The sequence below is a fragment of the Hyperolius riggenbachi genome, chromosome 3 (assembly GCF_040937935.1).
Source record: "Hyperolius riggenbachi isolate aHypRig1 chromosome 3, aHypRig1.pri, whole genome shotgun sequence".
NCBI classification, from domain to species: domain Eukaryota; kingdom Metazoa; phylum Chordata; class Amphibia; order Anura; family Hyperoliidae; genus Hyperolius; species Hyperolius riggenbachi.
In genome coordinates this window covers 95408956-95421138 of record NC_090648.1, presented here as the reverse complement: position 1 = coordinate 95421138, position 12183 = coordinate 95408956, and the positions used below count along the sequence as shown (strand labels likewise).

The following is a 12183-nucleotide window of genomic DNA, read 5'->3' as shown; positions in this document are numbered from 1 at the left end:
ACTGTTTTTATTTTAAGGTTTTTTTTTCTCCTGTTGGAATCGCACACGCACTGCAATCGCACCGTACACCTGACAAATAGCGGGGAAATTACAGGTAGTGGAAATAGAGGGGAACGTGATAGTGTTTCCTAGTGGAAACGGGCCCACACTGTCTCTTTTTACATTTTGAGTCCTGTTTCCAGTGATCTCACCATAATGTAAATTACTTTGGGGAACTTCTTGGTACACGTCACCATGCAATTTCCCGTCAGATGGACAAGTCAAGTTGATTATTTCCGACAGGTCTGATCTGATTTCTAATCGAATGTGTATAGAAGTGATCGGAAAAACCATAAAAACAATCAGAAATCAGTTCAGACCTGTTGGAAATATTTGATTCAACCTGTCTATCTGATGGGAAATTGCATGGTGTGTACTAAGCATAGCATGTTACAATCACATTCCAGGGACAGATTTAAGCCTGGTGCACACCATGCAATTTCCCATCAGATAGATGGGTCGATAATTTCTGACAGATCTGATTTTTTTTCTGATCACTTCTATGCAAATCGATCAGAACGATTGGAAATTAGATCGAACTTGTCAGTAATCATCTATTCGACCCATCTGTCTGATGGGAAGTTGCATGGGGTGTACCAGGCTTTACACGAATGTTACCTAATGCGTGAGATGTGGTTCTAGTTTCAGACAACATGATAAAAGGGTTTAAACTTCTTTCTGGATCTTTATTATTGTCCCATGTCCACATCTGTGAGCTTTTCCCCTCACTTCTCCCCAAAAGTGACATAGCCAACAAATGAAAACGCTTTATGTGGAGAAAGGTAGAGTTAAAATTGGTGACTGGTTCTTATTACGGTCTCTAATTTCCTGTCCAGCTAGTTTTCAAATTCCAAATCCATAAAGCTGCTTGGAAGTCCCAGGAATATACATGGAGGGAGAATATTTATAATAAGGATATTGACAACAATACTAAATACCCCACAGATCACCATCCCTCTGCACCCCACTCGTACCAAATTATAATGGGTTTGGACCTTGGCATCACTTAGAATGTCACTGCAGTGTATATGGGCAGCCGTGGTGTATTCTGGGACTTGTAGTCCCACAAACTGCTGATCCTAGAATATACGGCAGCTGATAGAGATAATGTAATACATAAAGCAAATGCACCGCCTGCCATAATAGCTCCCGGTTGGCGGAACAGACTCACACGTATGGAAGCGTCCCCGGAGTGGCCCAGCGTCTCCTGTCTCCCCTCTGGCTGCTTCTCCTTCTTCCTCCCTGGGCCACAGGCATCAACAACCGGCTGAGCTAGCTCAGCCAATCACAGCTGCCAAAGACCGACTCCACTACCTCCCGCTACGCCAATCACAACTGCAGGGGGGCGGAGTATTTCGCAATCGCTTCAATAGCAAGAGGACGCTCGTACGCAAGACGTCAGAGTTCCCACATCCGATAGCAGCAGTAGCCTCAGAGATTGCTCTGCGCATGCTCCTGGAAAGCACCAGTTGCGATCTACTGTTGTCAGTGTTGCCTCTCCTTGGTTCAACAGTTACATTTATGATTTTTTTTTATTTATTTGCAACCTAAACTGCGACAAAATGTTAATATTAGAGCACAAACATTTTAGGACCTCTGTGGGTTTCCTTTCACATCCCAAAAATATACAGAAAAGTCAATAAGCTTCCTCCCAAATTGGCCCTAGACTATGATGGTCATAGGACTATGGATTGTAGGAATTAGATTGTGAGCTCCTGTGAGGGACAGTTATTGACCAGACTATAAATACTAGTGGTATGGAAGATGCTGGTGCTATATTAATAATAATATTATTCCATGAATCCCAACTTTTGGAGCCAGGAAAAAGGGACACTAAAGGTGCCCATACACTCGTCAGATTGGCAGCAGATAGATAAGAAATGCATCTGATGATCTATCTGATGCGTTTTTAGAACATTTTTTACCAGGATAGAATTCCAATAGATTTCAGTTTGAAATCTATTGAAATTCGATCTGATGGCATTTTTTTGCCATCAGATTTCCATTAAGGCCAATGCAAACTGATAAGCAATCTCATCAGATCGACCTAAATTTTCCACCCTGCCAGTTCGATGGAAATCCATCGAAATCGATCGAAATCGGCCATCAATCGGTCGATTGGCCAACCGTTTTGCAATCGATCTATCGATCGATCGATTGGGATCAATCGGTCGGCCAGAAAATCGGCTGAGTGTATGGGCCCCTTAAGACATGCCCCTGCCACACATTTAACCACGCCCACTTTTCCAAAACCACGCCCCTCTCCTACACAGTTTCCCCTCCATCCTATGCAGAGATTGGCCATGGAGTGATGTTAGGCAAGCTATTTAAAGAACAAGTGACACCCATGCTAACCTATAAATAAAAAAAACACATATATAAGTAGATAAATACTAGTTCTACTTACATAACAGATGTATTGCACTGCCTACGTTATGATTCCTGTGAATTTTATAAAAGAAAAGCAGAGAATCGTATTTTTGTTACCTTTTACCTCCTGACCATTTCCTCCCTCACTTTTTTCTACTGTTGCTAATTGTGTATTCGTTACCTGCCCTCCTCCCAGAGTCTTCAGACACTGCCACTGAGGTCTATACTAGGAAGCGCACGGTCTTAAGTCATTAGGAGGGGAAAATAAAGGGAAGAGGAGGAACATATTATAGATACAAAGATTCCCCAGCATGCAACTCTTTGGCAATGGCTACTAAAGGGCCAGTGCTCCTAAGGTTTGGGATAACTCCAAACCATAACAGCAGAATTTTTTTTTTGAAAGTTTTGAATGCAGGATTAGCATCTTTATCACTCAATACACTCAGACCAGTTGCTGTTGAAATTTTATTTTTATGGTGACAATCCCGCTTTAAAGAATATTCACAGCACACATATGTGATAAAGGATATACATTAGAGTAAACAGCTGTACATAAGGAGTGACAAGTTGTAAGTTGGGGGTCTAATCAATGTGTATATCTTTTGAAGCAAAAATTGTTCAACCACAGATCATAAGTAGTGACAAATTGGTAGTGAGTATTCGGTACAGGCAGCTTCAGTAGCAGGACGCGTTGCAGACGGCTCGCACTGAGGAAGCCCAGGTGATGTAGTGGGCGTAATGCGTATGCAGGCATGGCTACAGGCTGTTTGTGAGAGAGTATGGCTGCTATCCTAACCATTATTCCACCAACACAACACACTACAATGCTACATGCTGAAGCCAGCCTAGCATGTACCATTATGATATATCCAAGAGAAAAATGAGCTTGCTTAGGGATTTGTAGGATGTCAAAAGCCAACTCACATACATTGGCCAGGAATCGAACCCAGGCCTACCGCGTGGTAGGCTGCTATCCTAATCATTATACCACCAACACAACACACTACAATGCTACATGCTGAAGCCAGCCTAGCATGTACCATTGTGATATACCCAAGAGAAAAATTATCTCTCTCTCTCTCTCTAGGACTTGATGCCATTCAACTGAATTTTCAGCTTAAAATCATCAACGGATACCGGCAGAATTTCACAGGCAATTTCGGAATTCCGCCGGATTGAAAAAGCAATTTCGTTCCGACCAAACGGAACGGAATGACCAATTTCCGCCCAAAATTGCAGAAAATACAATTCCGCGGAAAGCGGTGACCATCCCTACTAAAGAGAGAGAGAGAGAGATTAATCTACATGGCTATCTGGGGTTCTCTTCGGACAACTGTTGAACACAAAAGGCAAGGACTTGCACCACCAACCTTTCAGTTAACAGCCAGACGCGCTAACCAATTGTGCCACAGAGACTGTGTAGCACAAAGACTGCACGCAGTTGCTGTTAAATGATTTTATGGGGATGTATGTGTGTCTTTTGGAGGGAGGAAGTAAGTCTGCTCCAAGAAGTTTCAGCATGTAGTGTTGGTGGTATAATGGTGTGGATAGCAGCCTACCAAGCGGTAGGCCTGGGTTCGATTCCTGGCCAATGTATGTGAGTTGGCTTTTGACATCCTACAAATCCCTAAGCAAGCTCATTTTTCTCTTGGGATATATCATAATGGTACATGCTAGGCTGGCTTCAGCATGTAGTGTTGGTGGTGGTATAGTGGTGAGGAGAGCTGCCTACCAAGCACTAGACCTGGGTTCTATTCCCAGCCAAAGTATGTAAACTGGCTTTTGAAATCCTACAATTCCCTGGAAGACAAGACCCTCCTCCTCCCTCCAGGGGGGAAGGAAGGGAAGGAGATAGGAAGGATTACACTTCCTGATGTTGTAAAGCAGTGTAGGCCTGCAATTGAACATTCAATGAGATTTCTGACCTTAAAACACTGCTTTGTGTGAAATGTAGATTTTTTTCTGGGACTTTTGATGTCTATTCTACTCAACCATGTCTCCCTCCAGGTATTAGACCCCTTATAACATCTTTTCCATCATTTTTGTGGCCAGCATAATTTTTTCTAATATTCCAAGTTCCTCTCCATTGAAGTCTATTGCGGTTCGCGCAAACCGAACTTTCGTGGTAGGTTCACGAACCTAAAATCGGAGGTTGGGGCCATCTCTAGTCCCAGGACTGTAAATGCATACAATCACACAACTAACCCTAATTAAGGATCTTGTATCACTATATTGATTATTAATAAGAGCAATAGCACAGAGGAATGCAACCAATATGATTGACATATACAGGATTTCTAGCACTTTACAAGCGTATTGAAAGATAAGATATCTACCTCACTATTCAGATGCTCTGTAACCAGATAGCCAGGGTATAGATCCCTGTCTCACTCTCTCTAAACTTCAAAGACATTCCTTGCTGAGCCTGGAGTTTTATGCTGTTGTGCTGCTGATGTGACCGCTTTATTGAAGATAACTGAACCATAAAATCATAAAGACATAAAAAGAGTACTCAAAGTTATGGGTACCCTGAATTAAAATAGCACGTGTATACTGGCCAGTGGTAGGAACAAGAATATGAGGTGTCGGACACCTCATAACTCATGGTTTAGCTCTCCTTATCTAACTTAGCTCATGGTTTAGCTCTCTTTGTATGACATAACTCATGGTTTAGCTCTCTTTATTTGACATAACTCATGGTTTAGCTCTCCTTATTTGACATAACTCATGGTTTAGTTCTCATCTATTTACCTCATGAATTATCTCTCCTTATTTGTTTATCTCAGGGGTCTAGTCCTGGGAAAAGAGGTGAGTGGACTCACCCTAAAACCTCAGTGCGGTGCACCAAAAATGGGTGTGGTCAAGCATAGGGTGGGCGTGGTCATGGGTGGGGCCAAATATACATGACCTTAGCAGTGGTATAAAAGGTCTGCCAGGAGAAGTTTGAGCTCTGTCGTAGTGTATCCCCAAAAAGTAGATGTAATCTGACAGCATTTCACCAAAAATATACGTAATCTGGCAGAGGTTCCTCCAAAATACAGATAATATGGCAGTGGTTCCCCCAAAATAGATAATGTGGCAGCAGCAGTTCCCCCATCATACACATAATCTGGAAGCAGTTCCCCAAAATACGCGAAACCTGGCAGTGGATCACCCAAAATACACGTAACACCCAAAATACATGTAATCTGGCAGCAGTGGTCCCCCAACATACACAATCTGGCAGCGGTTCCCCAAAATACACGTAACCTGGCATCAGCAGTTCCCCAAAAATACAGATCTGACAGCCGTTCCCCCAAAATAGGTACCCCCAGTATAGCTATCCAGGTCTATAGGTGTCCCCAGTATAAGTATCCATGTGTATAGTTGTCCCCAGAATAGGTGGCCCGGTGTAGAGATGTCCTCAGAATAGGTGGCCAGGTGTATAGATATTCCCAGAATAGGCGGCCAGGTGTATAGATATTCCCAGAATAGGTGGCCAGGTGTATAGCTGTCCCCAGAATAGGTAGCCAGGTCTATAGGCATCCCCAGTATAGCCAGGTGTCCCCAGTATATGTAACCAGGTGTTCAGGTGTCCCAAGTATAGCCAGGTGTATAGGTGTCCGCAGTATATGTAGCGAGGTGTATAGGTGTCCCCAGTATGTGTAGCCAGGTGTATAGGTGTCCCCAGTATAGCCAGGTGTATAGGTGTCCCCAGTATAGCCAGTCTATAGGCGTCCCCAGTATATGTAGCTAGGTGTCCCCCCAGCAGGAGGGCAGCAGCACAGTGGAGAGGAGCGTTGTGCAGAGCAGTGGGGAAGGGCGGACGTCTCCCCCCTTCCCTCACCTTGGGGCTCCCCTTCCTGGGTCTCCCCTTCAAAACATTTGCAGCGGCGATGGCTGGCAGCGGGCATCAGCGGGCGGGACTTACCTCCTCCTCGTTCCGGGGAGTTGAAGCTGTGCGTGCAGCTAGTCTGGTCTAGTCAAGACCAGAGCAGCGGCATGCACAGCTTCAACTCGCCGGAATAGGAGGAGGAAAGTCTCGCCCACTGATGCCCGCTGCCAGCCACTGCCGCAAATGTTATGGAGGGGAGAGCCAGGAAGGGGAGCCCCAAGGTGAGGGAAGGGGGGGAAGACGTCCGCCCTTCCCCACTGCTCTGCACAACGCTCCTCTCCACTGCGCTGCTCCCCTCCATATATGCTAGGGTGGACAATGTCCACTCTCCCAAAAAAATAGGTGGACGTTGTCCACCTGCGTTCACGCAGGACTCGACCCCTGGTTTATCTCATGCATTAGCTCTACAGTTAAGGTGAAAAATCAGTAGCCTTTGTGAATCAACCCCATTTGTGCATTTACTACGCAAAAAAACCATCAGCACGCCATGCATGGCAGTTCAGAAATTTGCACTGCTGGCAATCAGGGATGAGCAATGGATGAATTCTGAATAGGTTTTATTCGGAATTCATACAGGTTATTAGCACACATGTGTGTTTAGGAGGGGGGGGGGGTCGCGGGGGTTAAACTTACCCAGGAGCCTTCTGCTTTAATCCGTCCCATGGCGCATCCCACGCTGCGTTACAACTCACGGTCACGTGACTACCGCACTCCTTCCTTTAGCTTTGAAGGAGGCAGTGCAGTAGCCACGTGAACGTGAATTGGAATGCAGCGTGGGATATAATGCAGATATAATCCTCAGTAGACCGCCCCCCCCCCACCGCTCATGTGTTCTAATTATCTGGATGCATTCCGAAAAAAACCTATTCAGAATTCATCCGTTGCTCATCACTACTGGCAATGGCTGACGTACTTGACTGCTATTTACATGCAAGGCTGCTGCAGGCACATGTTTAACTACTCTAATACCGCTCCACGCCAATAAGTGTGGCCGCGGCGGCAGCCCCAGGACTGCCTACTGCCAATTGGCGTCAGGTCCTGGAGCCGGCTACTGAAGGAGATCGCGCGCAGGGTGCGTGCACATCTCCTTCTCGGGGGGTGGAGCTCCGCCCCGTCTTCAGTCTCCGAGCGGCGAGACTGTTAGACGGCGTGATCGCCGTCTATTTACATGTACAGTGCTGCAATCAGCAGCAGCGCTGTACTGGGGACAGCCGTGTAACACGGCTGTCCCCCTGGGGGACAAGAGAGCAATCGGCTCTCATAGGGTGAAGCCTATGAGAGCTGATTGCTATGATTGGCTGGCTGGGGGGAGGGAGGGTTTTAAATAAATAAAAAAAAAAAAATAATAAAAAACAACCACATAAATATTTATAAAACAAATAAATGAACACTGGGGGCCGATCAGACCCCACCATCAGAGAGCTCTGTTGGTGGGGAGAAAAGGGGGGGGGGGATGGGGTCGGGGAAATAACTTGTGTGCTGTGTTGTGTGGCCCTGCAGCTTGGCCTTAAAGCTGCAGTGGCCAATTATGAAAATAACAGCCTAGTCTTTAGGGGGGTTTACCACTGTGGTCCTCAAGTGTGTGGTGGTAACCAGGTGAGAAATACAAAGACAAGTGTCTCTTGCCTACAGTCATGGTATGGGACTGCATGAGTGCTCCTAGCACTGGGCAGCTACAGTTCATTGAAGGAACCATGAATGCCAACATGCACTGTCTCATACTGAAGCAGAGCATGATCTACTACCATCGGAAATTGTGCTGTAGGGCAGAATTCCTACATGATAACGACCCCAAACACACCTCCAAGATAACCACTATCTTGCTGAAGAAACTGAGGGTAAAGATGCTGGACTTGCCAAGCACATCTCCAGAACTAAACTCTATTGAGCATCTGTGGGGAATCCTCAAATGGAAGGTGGAGGAGTGCAAAATCTCTAACATCCACCAGCTTTCATCCATGGAGGAGTGGATGTGGATTCCGGTGGCAACGTGTGATGCTCTAGTGGACTCCATGCCCAAGAGAGTAAATACAGTGCTGGAAAATAATGGTGCACACACAAAATATTAATAGTTTAGGTTGTACTCACTTTTGCTTGCCAGCGGTTTAGGCATTATTGGCTGTGTGTTGAGTTACTTTGATGGGACAGAAAATTTACACTGTTATACAAGCTGTACAATTATTACTTTACATTGTATCAAAGGAGTGTAACTGAGCCTACTAACACAGTTGTGCGCAGTTGTGTCCACTTTTCAGAAACAAATGATTTTTCCACGACCGGTAGTTTGGACGTCAAATCGGCGTGTGTACAGTCGGTCGTTCAGCTGATATCGCTGGTTTTGACGGATCCAATTCGCGGATCGGTCAAAACCAGTGTTATCAGCTGAACGACCGACTGTACACACTCCAGATTTGACGTCCAAACAACCAGACGTTTGGACGTCCAAACGACCAGTCATTTGGAAAAATCTGACGTGTGTATGAGCCTTTATGCTACATCTAGACGGAGCGATCCGGTGGGATCGCCTCTTCCGCATCCCCGCGTGTACCCGCCGCGTCCCCGCTCGCCCGCGCGTGTGTCGGATTCAATCCGCCCTCGTCCCCGCCGGCGCCGCTTATCTTCCGCTCTATTCCCTGCCATTATCCCCTCGTGGGTAACGAGCACGGAATCGGCGGTGCCGAGATCCGACCTGTCGGATCTTATCAATCAAGCCGCATCAGCGGCTCGATTGATAAGCCAAATCGCCACCGGATCGCTACGTGTAGACGTAGCTTAAAGGTCCGTACACACGCCGGACTGGAGGCAACGACGGGTCCATCGTCACCTCCCGCTGGGTGGGCGTTCCAATGACAGTTCGGCGTGTGTACGCACTGTCGGCGGACTGATACGGCTGTTTCTGAGCGATCCTCCGGGCAGATCGCTCAGAAGCAGCCGTATCAGTCCGCCGACAGTGCATACACACGCTGGACTGTCGGAGGAACACCCACCCAGCGGGAGGTGACGACGGACCCGTCGTTGCCTCCAGTCCGGCGTGTGTACGGACCCTTAGGCTCTCCCAACTTTTCTTGTGAAACACCTAAAAAAATCTCTTGATATTGTTCCAGCAGCTGATAAGACTGATAAGAAGTCAATACAAATGTTGAATTGGCTTCTTATCAGTCTTATCAGCTGCTTGAACAATAGCAAGAGATTTTTTTTAGGTATTTCACAAGAAAAGTTGTGAGAGCCTAAAGGGGCCCATACACTCAGCCGATTTTCTGGCCGATCGATCGATCCCGATCGATCGTTTGCATATCGGTTGGACAATCGACCGATCGATGGCCGATTTCGATCGATTTCGATGGATTTCCATCGAACTGGCAGGGTGGAAAATTTAGGTCGATCTGATGAGATTGCTTATCAGTTTGCATTGGCCTTAATGGAAATCTGATGGCAAAAAAATGCCATCAGATCGAATTTCAATAGATTTCAAACTGAAATCTATTGGAATTCTATCCTGGTAAAATTTTTTCGAAAAACGCATCAGATAGATCATCAGATGCATTTCTTATCTATCTGCTGCCAATCTGACGAGTGTATGGGCACCTTTATACACACGCTTGATCTGTAGGAAGGACGGGTCCGTCAGACCCTCCCGCTGGGCGGGTGTTCCAGCGACAGTCCGGCGTGTGTACAATCTGTCTGCAGACTGATAAGGCTGTTTCTGAGCGATCCGCAGCGCTGCGCGGATCGTTCAGAAACAGCCTTCTCAGTCTGCCTGACAGACTGTACACACGCTCTACTGTCGCTGGAACGCCCGCCCAGTGGGAGGGTCTGACGGACCCGTCCTTGACTTTTACTTACCTGGGGCATTTTTTTCCCATTTCCAATTCACTTTTTTCCAATTCACTTTTTCGTCTTAGTTTTCTCCTAGGAGATTTTTCAAGTTCTTTTTTAAATAACTTTTCAGCACTTTGCAATGGAAAAAGTAGGTGAGAAAGTACTATCAGAATTACTTTGTTGGCTTAAAAGATTGTTTATTGATAAGGTGTGGAAAATATCACCTTGGAGAAAACTCAGGAGAAATGGGTCCAGGAGTGCTTTCTTATCTTTTTTACAGTTTCCCAGCTAAATGAACAGCTGCATACTTTTTTAAAGGGAATGTCTGAGCAGGGAAAAAAATGTAATTTACTTACCTGGGGCTTCCTCCAGCCCCTTGCAGCTTACATGTCCCATGCAGCAGCTCCCAACAGCCGGTCCGTGGTCCCCACTGATGCAGAGGCCGGCAAATGTCTTTTTTTCCCCCTGCTCGGATATTCCCTTTAAAGGGGAACTGAAGTAAGAGGTATACGGAGGCTGTCATATTTATTTCCTTTTAATCAATACCAGTTGCCTGGCAGCCCTGCTGGTCTATTTCTCTGCAGTAGTGGCTGAATAACACCAGAAACAAGCATGCAGCTAGTCTTGTCAGATCTGACTTTAAAGTCTGAAACACCTGATCTGCTGCATGCTTGTTCAGGGGCTATGGCTAATAGTATTATAGGCAGAGAATCAGCAGGGCTGCCAGGCAACTGGTATTGCTTAAAAGGAAATAAACATGGCAGCCCCCATATACCTCTCTCTTCAGTTCCCCTTTAACCTTGGAAATATTTACGGTGTGGGCCAAGTCCCTGTGGACTAGGGGTTTGCTATACAATTTTGCTTTTAGAGGGAACACAATGCCTACTGTGAATGTAGCCGGTGGCGTAGCAAAAGGGGATGCAGAGGTTGTGACTGCACCGGGGCCTTCCTTCGTCCATTTTATTATCTTTTCATTGTTTCTATGCAGACAATGAATGCCTCTATATGTGCAGTGAATAGTGGTTATCCTTAATAGTCTGTTTCCTTACTGAAAATACACCTCTCTGACACTGCAGTTGTCCTTAGAAGGTTTTGGGGCTCCGTGTCAATAACAGAGTGCATGGGGCCCCACGTAAAACTCGCACTTGGGCCCCAAGCTCCTTAGTTACTATGTAATGAAAAATATTGCAACCAGTAATATTTTGCAACTTGAATGGACTGTGCTGAACTGCGCATGCGGGCCTTCTTCACATTTTCCAGCTGTCATTATTTGCAACTGCCGGGTTATTAGCAGAGATGTCGGCGAACGGTTCCTGAACCGTTCGCCGGCGAACTCCTCACTTGTACTACTTCCGGGTCGCTATGACCCGGAGTAGTACAGCTGCGCTGGCCGGGCGGTGCGCGTCCTAGATCGCGCTCCTGTTGCCGGGCACTTTTTGTGCATGTGCGTGACGTCATGAGTGACATCACGCTCATGCGCAGAGAGTGCCCAGCAACGGGAGGGCGATCAAAGACGCGCACCGCCGGCCCAGCGCAGCCGTACTACTACGGGTCATAGCGACCCGGAAGTAGTACTGCCCCCATAGAGATTTGCCTGCGAACAGTTCGGGCCATCTCTAGTTATTAGTTGCCCAGTAGGGGAGGGTTCTGTGTTAGAACAGAGTTAGGTTGGGTTGTATTTTCTGATACAAATACGTTGAAATCAATGGTTAGGTTGCACTTTCTGATAGCTATAAAGTATAAATTATTGCAACCAGTTGCAACATATAAAGTTGCAAAAATGTTACCCACGACGCCACTGAATGTATCCTTACTTGCTGGATGTTACTATAGTACTGTGCATGACCTATGTCTGTATATAGTGCCCTGTGTACAGTATCACGTAAATTGCTGGCCCCATATACCGTATAATAAGAATAAGAGAAAAGTAAATAAAGAATCCTTTCACATTGGAAAGCGCAATGTTCTCTACAAGGTCTTCCTACCAGTATGTGGCGCTCTAAGCTTCACCACACACTTACTGAACTCCATCAAGCTTTAATGACAACATACTCGCTCACACGCTGCGCAAAACTACAACT

At 46.2% G+C, this 12183-nt stretch overlaps 1 protein-coding gene across 2 annotated transcripts in view; it reads right to left on the bottom strand.

Moving 5' to 3' along the window:
• The window catches only part of LETM2 (leucine zipper and EF-hand containing transmembrane protein 2), a 50538-nt gene extending 42148 nt beyond the window's left edge, over window positions 1-8390 (bottom strand). The window contains exon 1 of one of the 2 annotated variants that reach the window (XM_068272285.1): window positions 8372-8390. The gene's annotated coding sequence lies outside the window, so the exon portion shown is untranslated. Of the gene's footprint in view, window positions 1-1210; window positions 1435-8371 lie in introns of those variants that run through there. The other variant, XM_068272284.1, reaches the window with a different exon arrangement.
• Window positions 8391-12183: the final 3793 nt, after the last annotated feature.